This window comes from Sciurus carolinensis, chromosome 13 (genome assembly GCF_902686445.1).
Source record: "Sciurus carolinensis chromosome 13, mSciCar1.2, whole genome shotgun sequence".
In the NCBI taxonomy this organism is placed as follows: domain Eukaryota; kingdom Metazoa; phylum Chordata; class Mammalia; order Rodentia; family Sciuridae; genus Sciurus; species Sciurus carolinensis.
The window spans coordinates 13,398,200-13,411,562 of NC_062225.1; the positions used below are offsets into that span (position 1 = coordinate 13,398,200).

The 13,363-nt window shown below is 44.9% G+C and overlaps 1 protein-coding gene across 1 annotated transcript in view; it reads left to right on the forward strand.

Annotated features, from left to right (window-relative positions):
- The window catches only part of LOC124963040 (uncharacterized), a 68,566-nt gene extending 56,430 nt beyond the window's left edge, over positions 1-12,136 (forward strand). Inside the window, exon 7 of the mRNA XM_047522463.1 lies at positions 12,105-12,136. The gene's annotated coding sequence lies outside the window, so the exon portion shown is untranslated. The remainder of the gene's footprint in view (positions 1-12,104) is intronic.
- Positions 12,137-13,363: the final 1,227 nt, after the last annotated feature.

The following is a 13,363-nucleotide window of genomic DNA, read 5'->3' on the forward strand; positions in this document are numbered from 1 at the left end:
AGTCAGCTCAACCAAAAGTCAGATTTCTATGCAGAATGCAGTAGCAGAATGGAGTCGCTTTCATTTTTGCAAACCCCACAAAATGTCACATTATTGAAAAGGTAGACATATTTCTCTTTGGTTTTTATCATGGAACAAGACTCTATTTTCCAGATAGATCCTGAATGCAATGAACCCAACTGGGGAAAAGACTGAACGAATGAACTTCAAGGAAGAAAAACCCAAACGTGTATCTTTTAGTCTGACTGCATTCCTGTGACTCTGTCAGAGTTCGGTAATGTTTAATGTCAAATGGCAATCACAGTGGGAAAACAAAAATACTACGTAATCATATTGTCGAAATCTTGAAAGGGGAATGGGTGGGGAGTTTGTGTGGTTTTTAAAATAGGAAGTTCTACCGCGAACTGTGTCATTTCTGAAGTGAGGGAAGTCCCGATAAGCTATTAGAAGAGTCTGCACAATAGCAATTTGATGTTTTCAACACTTTTATAGTGCATCATAGTAAACACATGACTTTTTGCCAAATCCTGCAGTATTTTTTGGATGTAAAGTTACTAAAATATACTCCCCAAGGCTGGCAGCTCTGAGTTTTTATAAGGCCAAAGTAAAGCTGCTTAGTTTTGTGAAAGATAGAATTGGTTGCATGTCAAGATATTTTAAAAATTTAAAATACAGATTTTTAAAACTTTTGTTTGTTTCTTGGTACCAGGGATTGAACCTAGAGGTGCATTACCACTGAACCACATCCCTAGCCCTTTTTGTGTTTTATTTTCAGACAGGTTCTCACTAAATTGCTTAGGGCCTTGCTAAGTTGTTAAGGCTGACTTTGAACTTGGGATCCTCAGCCTCCCAAGGCACAAGGATTACAGGTGTGCGCCACCCTGCCCTGCTAGGTTTTCAACTTTTAAAGACTCATTTGAAATTATAAGGGGAACGGTAACAAAGAAATGTTGGTTACCAACATTACAGGAAAGCAAGCGTGGTTTGAAAGATGCCAAAAGGAATCACAATGAGAAACTTTCAAGGTCATAGGAAAAGCTCAGAGTGACTCTGATTTAGGGTGTTGCCTTTCCCAGCTCAGAATGAAATGGGCTCAAATTAGACTCCAGTCAAGAAGTTTGTTTGGAGAGACAGCCTGTATAAATGTTCAAGGAAGGGTATGCTACCAAGCAGGCGATGTGCCCCGTGAATGGTCCCAGCGTGCTCTGGTTCCAGGATCCTTGTCCCTGCAGGGGAGTGGAGAAGGCCTGAGTGGCCAGTATCTGCTAGGCAGGGATCCCCACTTTAGAAGCTGCAACAAAGCCTCCCAGAGCTGGGGGACCCCCCAATTCTGTGATGAAGCATTTCTTTGGGAAGATAGAAGAAAGTGAAAATGAATCAAAATTACATCATTATCTTAACTAATGTTCAAGAAGAGGAGATTGGTTCTTCTGTTTACAGGGAAAGTTAGCATTTTGATGATGGAAGTTTGGCAACTGCAAATTTTCTGCCATCAAAAGAGGAGCCAGTAAATGGGGTGGAAGTGTTGGCACCGGGTGGTGGTGAAGACCATTGACGCCGGGCCAACACTGTCTGGGTTTGAATTCTAATTCCTCTACTTGCTGGCTGTGCGAGGTGGCAGGTCACTTATTCTCTCTGTGCCGTGGTTTCCTCCTTGGAAGAATGGGGGGAAGTTATGTGAGTCTCGTGAGCCCGCAGGGAGTAGACACTTGTGAAGTCTATGAAGAGGTCACTTGGAGAGCCCAAAGGTCCCTGTGCAGTCCAGCCAACACACATCTCTATGCTGGTCACTGGCCAGCTGGGCTGGTGGGCCCTCTCCAAAGATTCTCTCTGGGGGGCCAAGCACACCCACCCACACTTCCTCATGTGTTCTTTGCCTTTGGCGACTGCGACCCTTAGCTTCCTAACTTCTTTTCTCTGCTCTTCTGATTCTGCGTTGAGCTCACTCCGCCCCCACTACTGCCGAGCTCTTCCCTTGGGGAGCTCCTTGTGGGCTGCCCGTGCTCCCTGCTGTCCTCACTGGGCTGCCTCATCTACGTCCCCGGAGCAGGACTCACAGGGGCACGCAACACTGCACCTGCAGCTCAGACCTCTCTGCCGAGCTCACACTTGGCACGTTGTCTTCCATGCCTCAGAAACTCCACCAGCCCAGCAAGTGGAAAGCCCCGAGCTGCATCCTGTGCCCGCCTGTGGCCCTCCTGTGGTTGTGGTTGGCCCCACCATCCATGCAGACCTGGGTAGACCTCACTGTCCTCTTCCCTACACAGTTTACCCACAGAAGCTGTTGGCTATCCCCCAGCATGTTCCAAACAAACCTGCCTGCGGCTCCCCCACTCCACCCCGTGGCCCTTGACCAGTTCTCTGGCCTGGCCGTGACCTTCTCCCTTATCTATATGATCAACATAAAATGGGGCCAGAACGGTTAACAAGCACTGGGAAATTCATCAGGCAGTTTGAGATAATAAGTACTAGCAAGAAAAACACCCTTGGTAATCAGTGAGCGAGTGGCTGCCAGGGGCCGGGGAGGCCTCCCTGCAGACAAAGGAGATATTTGAGGATGAGGATCTCAGGTCTGTCTGACATGTGCAGATCCCGCAGTGGGAACACGCTCAAAGGGGTCAAGAGCTGGAGATGTTTACAGCCTGGAGAGAAGAGGATGGTCACAATGAGATGAAGATCACAGGCCAGCTCCTTTGTGGTTCTGAGGCCTCAGGGAGTTCAAATTTAATTCGAAATGCAATGGAAAACCACTGGTGGCTTTTAAGCAGAGGAGTGACATGGTTTGATGACTGATGCTTACAAAAAAATCATTTCTTCGTTTCCTGATTCGCAGTGTATCTACTGAGAATTTACAACGCCATGCCTGCCGCCGTGGTGTCTGCTCAACTCAAGCTCAGAACAAGGGAGTCAGTGAATCATAGACTGAAACCTCCAACACTGTGAACCAAAACAACCCTTTTCTCTTTATAAGTTGATTTTCTTGGGTATTTTGTTATAGGGATGGAAAGCTAACACGATGCTGGTTCACAAAATAAATGAATGATGACTCCTGAAATCTGATTTGTTAGTCTCTGTAAAGAAGGATGACTTCCACAGTCAATTAGCCAGCGATTGTGTGACCATCCATGCAGACCCACAGACCAGGAAGCCAGGGGCATCTGAACTTTTCTGTTTCCTGAGTGGTTCATCACCAAATCCTGTTTACTCTACCACCTAACCAACTCTCAAATGTGTTCACCTGGCATTCTCAGACTGGAAATAATAAGATGAACCTCCCGGAGCTGTGATGGAGCGGCCACTGTTTGAGTCCTCTAAATCCAGGATCTGGCTGTGTAGAACTCGAAAGGCGTCCATACTTGTCTGTGTCAGAAGCTCAAGTTAACCCTTCTGGAAGGTGTGGTCTGAGGAGAATGTCCAGGCAACCTGGGCCTGTGGACTATGACTCTTCACACATCAGCCCGTCTTTGAAGACTCCGGGCTTGCTGTAGCTCTTTTGTGAAGTAGGTCTGGTGATAGTCCCCTTCTCTCTTTAACACTGGGAGGAAGTAAGTTATATTGAACCAGAAAACATCACACGTGAGGAAGTGTAAAGTATTCTTAGGACTGGGGCTGGGATTCCAACAGGCAAAGGAGCTTCAGGCCCCCACTGACGTGGAGAAACCAGCTGAGCCGGAGTGGTTTTCTCTTTTTTCTTTTTTTTGGGATGTGGGTACTAAGGATTGAACTCAGGGGTACTTGACCACTGAGCCACATCCCCAGCCCTATTCTGTATTTTATTTAGAGACAGGATCTCACTGAGTAGCTGAGTGCCTCACTTTTACTGAGGCTGGCTTTGAACTCTATCCTCCTGTCTCAGCCTCTAGAGTTGCCGGGATGAGGCATGCGCCACCACACCTCGCTGTTTCTTTCTTTTTGTTTGTTTGTTTCTTTTCTGCTTGAGTTTTCTTGATCTTTCCCTGTTTCCTGCAGCCTCTTATGGGATTGGGGCTGCCTCCCTGCATGTAAAGCTGGGTGAGGGTCCCCAGGCCCTGCAGCTGCAGCCACGAAGCTTAAGCCCCTGGAACTCAAAGCTTCCTTGTTGCGTGACCTGTCATCGATTCCCAACCATAATATTGTCCTTTGTCTTCAGATCCAGACTTGCCATCACCACCTGCAGTGACATGAGGACTGTCTTAAGCCACCGACATGGGGTCCACATGAAAGGGTGTCCTGAGAAGGGGCTGTCTGAGGGCACCTGCATCCTGAGGCCCCAGGCCCCACCTTGCTAACCCAGCCAAGTGGTGGAGGCCTTGGAGGATGGGTTTACCTGGGCAGAGCCTTCCCCTGGGTGGCCAGAGTCTCGGCGCCGAGCATAGTGAAGAGGTGGACGCTCTGCACGCAGCTGCGTCTGCCCTCCATCTCGCCCCTGGGCCGGCGGTCACCGTCCCGGAGCACTTCCGTCTCCTCCCCATGCACTCTTCTGCTCTGGGCCAGCCCCCGTCCCATCTTGGTTACTTTTCATTTGGATTTTCCAAAGGAAAAAGCTGTTGCTGTGCCGACTTTCCTCCCACGCCCCACATTCTAAACCACAGAAGCCTATGAGCTCTCAGCTCCGTGGTACATATTTCCTGGCTAAAGCGCAGCCCTTGGTGGCCGAGAGGGTCACAGCATTTGATCGGCTGCTATTATTCAGTGTTCCTGGTACTTTTGCCTCCTGTGTGGCCCTGCTAGGGTGTGATAGTCACCCCGTTTTACAGACGAGAAGGAGAACTTTGTAGAAAACTCGGGCAGGCAGCATTCCCACGGGGGCCCAGGGAGGAGAACATTTTTCTCAGGGAAAAATTAAGCTGGTAATTTTGTTCACGAAGAATCTTGGCTTTTTGCCCTTGTTTGAACCCACAGTCCGTTGAAGTACAGTTTGCATCCTGGGTGAGATGGAGTCCCTTCAGGTCAACCTCTCCTCTCCTTTATCTTCAACTTCCCCGCGAGCCCCTTCCTTGTTCAAGTGTTGTTGGGCTGGGCCCCGCTTCAATAAAATAAGTTACCTTATTATCTCTGATCCAAATTCCCTGTGGCCAGCTGCTCACATCTCTAAGATAATGCAAACAATACTTACTTCTGTTCTCATTTGCTAATCTTTAAAAAAAAGAAAACAACATCCCATTTTTTCCCCCATGAAAACACGAGGCAGTTTTCACAGGTGGAGAGCTGTGGCCTTTTGCATCTGAGGTCTGCATCTGTCAGGAGAAGGGCAAGATGACAAAGCCATCCAGACCGAAAGGGCCGGTGCTGTTCCAAACAACTCCATAAAGCATTCACGCAAATTAGAAACCGCGGGCCCAGGACACTGTAACCAATGCACAACACCCGTGCAGCTGGCTCTTTATAACAGCCCCACACTGGAAGCTGCCAAATGTCTATCAGCCGTGGAGTGGATAAATAAATGGTGGGATATTCACCCCATGGAATACCAGCCAACAGAGAGAATGAAGCATCTATAAGTATACACAACAATGCAGACAAATCTCACAGACATAGCATTGCGTGAAAGAGGCCAGACAGGAAAGAGAATTACTGTGTGATTTCACTGATACAAATAGGATATTGGTTACCCCAGGGGGTGACTGGAAGGTAGAATGAGGGCCTTTTAGGATGCTGGTTATGTCCTAGTTAAACGGGTAGATTCAGTCTGTGAAAATTCATTCATCTGGGCACCTGTGGTGTGTGCATATTTTGGTCTGCGGGTTATCTTCAATGAAATCAAAACAAAGCAAAACTCATGGATTTGACTTTGTCCAGGTGCATTCTGACCAGGTATGTGTTTTTTCAGCTAGAGTCCGCCTCTAAAGATGAGCCTTCCTTTCTTTCATGACAAAGTGATCCATAGGGAAATAATCGGCAGCTACCCAGGATTTCTTTTATCTTGTTTTAAAATTTTTTTCTAAGATATTAGACTTACTTAGGAATCACACCTTAATCACACTATAAGTATCCTGTGAATATTTCACAACCCTTTTTTTCTTTAATTGAACTAACCTTTTAAGGTGAAGGAGAATTCTCTCTATTTGCCTTTTTGCTGGCACCAGACTTAAGTTCTTGTGACTAGATCTTGAATTTAGAAATTGCATCTTTTTCTTTTTTTGACTGGGGAAAATGAGAGAAAAAGAGATGGGGATCATCAATAGTTCTACTTCCAAATAACCATGATAATACTTCATGAAACATGTTATTCCTTTTAAAAAGTAGGAAAGACTCTCAGAGACCTGTAGGAGTAGCCCATTGGCAGTAGCTCTGAGTGAACAGCAAATCCTAAGGAGTCACGAAAACCTGCACACCCCACTAACTCTAACACTATCGCATCACACCTCTGAAATGCAAGTTCATTATTCCTGCATAGTGTTGTAATATATTTTGGGTGACTGAACAACAAGATCAAACCCTTATCTTGTGATTTTTGAAACATTCCGTTTTCTGGGAAGGATATGGGGAGGAGGATGGAGAGAAGATGGTTAATAGGTACAGGAAAGTAATTGGATAGGAGGAAATGTTTCATAGCACAGTAGAGAAACTATGGTTGACAATAATTAAGTGTACATTTCAAAATAGCTAGTGGGGAGGATTTTGAATATTCTCAACACAAAGGAATGATGAATGTTTGCAAGGATAGATATGCTAATTACCCTGATTTGATCATTGCATGTTGTATACAAGTATTAAAATGTCACACTATACCCCATAAATATGTACAACTATGGATCAATTAAAATTTAAAAATAACAGCTGGGTGTGGTGGCACCGTCTTGTAATCCCAGCGACTCAGGAGGCTGAGACAGGAGGATCACGAACTCAAAGCCAGCCTCAGCAATGGCAAGGTGCTAAGCAGCTCAGTGAGACCCTGTCTCTAAATAAAATACAAAATAGGGCTGGGGATGTGGCTCAGTGGTTGAGCGCCCCTGAGTACAATCCCCTGTATATCCCCCCCAAAATACCCTAAGAAATAAATTGAAATAAACATTTTTATTTAAATATAACTTTTTTGGAGACCTGTAGGATGAGTCTTTACAATGGTTGATAATAACAGGGAGTTTGCATTTCATTTCAACTCTAATGTTGATGTTATTATATTTAATTGATAAGTCCTAATAATATTCCTGTAAAAATTTTCCCAACATGACTCAAACTCACAGTAATATTCTGCAATTCCTTAAAATACTTTCTCTTCAAAACTTACACTTGAAGTGCATGGCACATGCCTATAATTGTAGCTACTGGAGAGGCCGAGGCAGGAGGATCTCAAGATTGAGTCCAGTATAGGCAACTTAATGAGACCCTGTCTTAAAATAAAAAATAAAAAGGGCTGGGGTTGTAACTCAATGGTAGAGCTTGTACAGCATACTCAAAGTCCTGGTTTCAATCCTCAGTACTGCAGACAGACAGATAGACAAACAAAAACCCAGCCTTGAAGGCCACTGGGACACAGCTCACTTATGTAGGAGGGCAGTTTCAAATGGGTCTTACTGGAGCCAAACTCAGTTTGCCTTTCATTTATTACATTCAGGTCTCCAAGCTAGCAGGTCTGTTACAACCTGCCTTTATAATGAACTGTCTCTGGTGTGATAGTAACCTCTCAGAACATATTCCTGTCAAAGCCATCAAGTTTACCTTAAAATAGCTAGATTGTGGAACCAACGTAGATACCCTTCAGCAGATGAATGGGATAAAGAAACTGTAGTATATATACACAATGGAATATTATTCAGCCATAAAGAAGAAGAATATTATGGCATTTGCAGATAAATGGATGGAATTGGAGAATATCATGCTAAATGAAATAAGCCAATCCCAAAAAACCAAAGGCCAAATGTTTTCCCTGATAAATGGATGATGATATATAATGGGGGTGGGGAGGTGAGAGAAGAATGGAGGAACTTTAGATTACATAGAGGGAAATGAGGGGGGTGTGAAAAATGGTGGAATGAGACAGACATCATGACCCTATGTACATGTATGATTACACAAATGGTACCAATCTACATCGTGCACAACCATAGAAACAAAAAGATGTACCCCATTTGTGTACAATGAATCAAAATGCAGTCTGTAAAATTAAAAAAATAATTAAAAAAAAAACCCATGTCTTTGGCCTTTGTCAAATTCTCATGCCAATGTCAGACTTTCAGAAGTAGATGTCTGATAAGGTGGCTGTTCATCATTAACTGCAAAGCTTTCTGCTGAAGAAATACCACATGCCTCAGTGATACTTCCAGGGTTTTGACCAACCTGGAAGTGTTAGGTATTCCCTTATCCAAAGTGCTTGGGACCAGATGTGTTTTGGATGTTGGATTTGGGAATATCTTCATCAACATAATGAGATATCTTAGGGGTAGAAGCCAACTCTAAATACAGAATTCATATGTTTCATAAACACACATAGAACCTGAAGGTAAATTTACACACTACTTTTGGTGCATCTGCATTTTGACTATAAACTGTCACAGTGAGGTAAGGTGTGGTATTTTCCACTTGTGACATTATGCTGACGATCACAAAGCTTCAGATTTTGGAGTTTTTCGATTTTTAGGTTAGAGATGTTCATATTAGCGTCAGGCATGGAGGTGAAGGGAAGCAAGGAGCCTGAGGAAAATAAATATAACTGAACTTCATAGAGCAGCAGCCTAGGCAAGATTGGTTCTGTGCAGAGATATGACCTGACTCTTTTTAATCTTTTCTAACAAGCAACACACACTTGTGCCCAAACTCCAGGAGACCCCGATGGTGTTCATGTCTTATTTCAAGAATTATTTCTTCAAATGGAAATGCAAATTCCTAGGTAAGACGCAGTGCCTTGACAGATGCTTTCTGCCAGCTTTAGGGGAAACAGCAAGTATTATCTGTGCAAGATGCACCTGGAGGCTCTATGGACCCTGGGGATGGCTTATGTGGGCTTTTGGTTGTGGCTATTAGAGGCATAAGGCCAGAGAGACCCGTGTCATACCCAGGGAGCATGAGGTCAGTCTAGCCTAAGCAACAGATGGACTAGAGTTGCAGAGGGTCAATAATAATGCTGGCTTTATATAATAATGTTGTTGTCATCGTTGTTCGTAATGCATGGCCACAGCATTTGCTCTTGACATCTCAAGTGGGAAGGGGCTGAGAATCTGGGATTCTCTCCCAGCCACTCTGGGCTCCCTGTGAGGAATGCCCTTCACATCTCATTAGACCTGCCTGCGCCATCTGGATCCTGTCAAACTTGATCCCAGGTGGACGGAGTAGGTGAGCAGAGCGAGCTGTGTGACGCTGCTCCTTGCAGAACAGCAGGGCTGCCCGTGTCCGGGGAGCAGAGGGCTGAGGATCTTGGCCTTGAACTGCAGCTGGCCTGCATGCAAGTCACAATTCTGCTATTTGCTGTGTCATTTTTGGCAAGTTACCCCACCTCTCTGCGCCCCAGTTTCCTCACTCATTCAAAGGGCTCGTCAAAACTTATTTCAAGAGTGGTCCTGAGGATCAAATGGGTCAAGACATGCAAACACTTAGCTGGGGCTGGCATACAGTGTCGCCTCAGGATATGTCAACTAAAATGAATAAATACAGTCTTCCACACTGCCTGAGTGGTCAGTGTACACTTCTTTACTCCTTCAGTGTTTTCTAATTTGGAAACAAGTAATTTGGGAATCATCTGATGCTGAGTTTGGAAGAAGTTTTGGGGTTTAGTTTGCCTCCAGCTCACCCAACTTGGAACCTTTGTTTTCTGCACTGCTGCTGGATGACCACTGATCCCCACCAGGACTTATCTCAAAATCAGGGGGCTTACCACTTCACCAAGAGACACTCACTGCTGCTGTCTGTTCTGGAAGGGTTTTCCTTGAACCCAGCTGATTCCCACCTCTCTTAAAACTTCTCCAGGAAATTTCAAGTTTCTGCCTCTTGTTTTCAAATGTGATAGCTTTCCATATCTTTGAAACAGCACCCCACCACTCATTTTTTTTTGTTGTTGTTGTTAATTTGTCATTTGAGCATTTTTTATGAACCTACCTTGTATGGTAGTTGATGCAGGCTGAACCGGTTTATCTTTTTTCTTATCAACACCACACTGGGGAATCAGTCCTCTGTTTTCTCAGTAGCTTGAATGGGGCCAGCCACCACCATCGAACTTCTCAGTCCCAGAGGTGGGCACAGGACCAGAGGACTCTAGCACCTGAAATATGATGATTGGTTTAGGAACTGGCAGGTAACCCAAGCTGGACCACCCAGGGGGTTCCCAGAGAATGTTGCTGTAACTCTAGGGAAAGAGATAAGTTCTTTTCTTTGCAACCTATGTCTCTATAGATGATAACTTTATGGTCATCTTTGCCACAGGTCTGGAGTTAGAGAAAGATTCATGATGACATAATCTGGGCTTCCCACTTACAGACTTAATCCATGTGCTCTCTCTTGCTTAAGCTGGCTCAAGCTGGTTTTCTGTCACCTGCAACCAAAGATATCCTGATGTGTCCAGATAGGGAGTTCCCCCAAAAGCACTCAAGGAACTGGCTATATATTCCCTCCAGATCCTGGTGGCCCTCTTACGGATACCCAATGCTTGGTCATTGTCAGCATATAGAAAGCCTGTTCCTCCTCAGCATGCCTGGAAACTCAGACAGAGGAAGGATCTGGACTTTCCCCCCCAAATTATCTAAGTGAAATTGTCTGGATCAGTGTGTCTTTTCAACCAAATATAAAATATGAAGCAGAAGCACAACCCAGAAACTCCCAGTTTGCTTACCAGGTCAGTGTTAGGGAAACAGAAGTCAAGGTATAGAGCTGTCTTGTGGAGAATGAGGCACCAAAAGTTGCAGAGAGACCAGGAATTCTGTTTCCTTCCAACTCTGGCCTGCAGCTTCCCTGCCAAACTGAAACCCACAGGATATGTTCAGAGGAGAGAACTTGTTTTCTTAAATTTTATTTACAAAAGGACTTTTCTTCCCAAAAAGTATGGAGCGAAATGATATCCACGTTTCTGCAAGAGTCTAAAATACAAACACCCACTGTAGTGTTTAGTTCTCTGGGGCTGACCATAAAGAAGGATCAGAGACTGGATGGTTTCAGGAACAAAAACGGATTTCCTCACAGTGCTGGAGTCTAGACATCAGACCAAGGTGTGAGTGGGTCTGGTTCCTCTGAGGCCCAGTCCTTGGTTTGTGGGTGGCTGCTTTCTCTCTGTGTCTTCATGTGAACTTCCCTCTGCCTCTGTCAGTGTCCTAATCACTTCTTAAAAGAACCTCAGACGTATTGGCTTAGGACTCACCCTAACGACTGTATTTAACCTTAATTCTCCCTTCAAAAACCTTAGCTCCAAATACGGTCACATTCTGAAGTACTGTGGGTTGGGACTTCAACACTGGAATTTTGGAGAGACCAATTCAGCCCATTACACTTAGCAACAATACATTTTTAGACACTGTAGCCAACTACCAATTGGACAATGTTCAGACAATTTAGAAAGCTCAGTGCTTCCGTTTTTCTGAGATCAGGAGACACAGGCCCTCTTTATCAATCATGTACTACATCATTGTTTCCACACAGCAGATAAAAATGCAGGAAGACAATGAGCACTCTGCCTGCCGCAGTCATGTTTGCTGAGAGGAACCAAATGGCTGTAACGCAGCCTCGGCTTACCTCTGCTCAGGACCCAATGAACTGAGATCTTATCCTTTGCCAGCTTGTCACTTGTACACCTTGGGGACCGGGGATGGAAGAGAGGCTGTGGTCAGAGATAAGAGGTTCACCTGGACCACTCTTCCTCAATAAAAGTCTCTCTGGGAGTTTGTTGAGTGAGTTCAGCTGTGGGCACATTCATTTTAACAAGAAAGGACTCAGATCCTGTCTTAGATCTTTTGTAACAATGTGCAGATTTGGCAAATTGCTCATATTAAAAATATATATATAATTGAATGATATACAACACTGGTGTACATTACATATAACCCAAGAGATTATTTTTACTTAGAAAACTATAATTGAAAATAGGATTAGAGTAGAGAGCAATTGAGCTATTTAAAGTACACCAATGAAGATGCCCATTTAGAGGATCTTACATTGCCTCTTTATTTTTAAAGTCAACTAACTGCTGCTATTTTGTTGGTTAGAGACCTTCGGATTTCCATGTTAAAACAGTACAGCCTGGAGGGCCAGAAAGAGAAGAAAGAACCAAAATGTGTTGGACCGAAGATGGGCCTCTCCTGTCTGTCTTACTTTTCTTCATTCGACAACATCCTGAAGAACTTTGGTCTGTCCTTCCGATACGAGGAGCTCATGCCCACCTTGGGGACTTTGTACCTGCTGTATCTTTGCTTGGGATCCTCTCCCCTAACTTTAAGGAGACTTCCTCCGTTCCCCACTTTAATCCCAAATGTTTCTGTCCCAGTGATTCTCCTAGTGTGGTGCCCAGACCTGCAGCATCTGCCTCACCTGGACATTTGTTAGAAATACAAATTCCTAGGCCCCACTCCATGCCTACTGCACCAGGAACTCGGAAAGGGCCCAGGCATTTGTGACTCAACAAGTCCCCAGGTGATCTCACTCACATTCAAATCTGAGTCCCACTGTTCTGTTCCATTCCTTGAAATATTTTCTCCCCAGCTGTTATCATTCTCCGAAGTACCTGATCTCTGCTCATCTCTCGCTCCTTTCCCCTTACGAGAGTCAAAGACTCGTAACGAGGGTGGACATCTCTTTGACCTTGATCTTTGCTGTAGGTTCTGAACTGTGCCTGGCAACTAAGGCGGACTCAATACTGGCTGAACAAAGGAATGAATGACCAATGGACTGACAATCAAGTGGAAGCTCTAGAGTTAGCCTGTGTGAGCCCCAGCTCTGCCCGTGACTGTGACCAAGCTCATTAGTGCTCCTCAGACTGTTTCCCCTCTGGGAAAAGGAGATAGAAATAGAACCTATATCAAGGTTGCTGGAGGACAAATTAGATAATCCAGGTAGTGCTTAATAAATGCCGCCTACTATTATCAGCCAGTTCCCTCTTGCTTTCAGTTAATCAGGGTGAAGGAGGTTCCCTGAGGGAAAGAGGATCCCAGGAGGAATGTGAAGGGAGGAGAGAGAAAAGGTGGATCCAGGCGCAAAAAAAATGTGATTTGCAGGCTACAGAAAAGTTGCGGGCAGGTGAAGCCTTCTTGGGAGTCCCAGGAGCAGTGGGTGTGAAGAGAAGAGTCTTTGGTAAATGAAACCTGATGAACTTGGTGGGAGAACCTGTTCAGGAAGCCTGTAGCTCTGAGGATCAGAAATAGGAGCCAGAGGGTGAGAGGCAGGCTCTGGAAATTCTGAAGGACTTGCTACCGGTTGTCATTATCCCTCACATGAATTTGTCCACTCCCAAACAGGCACCAGGTTGTGT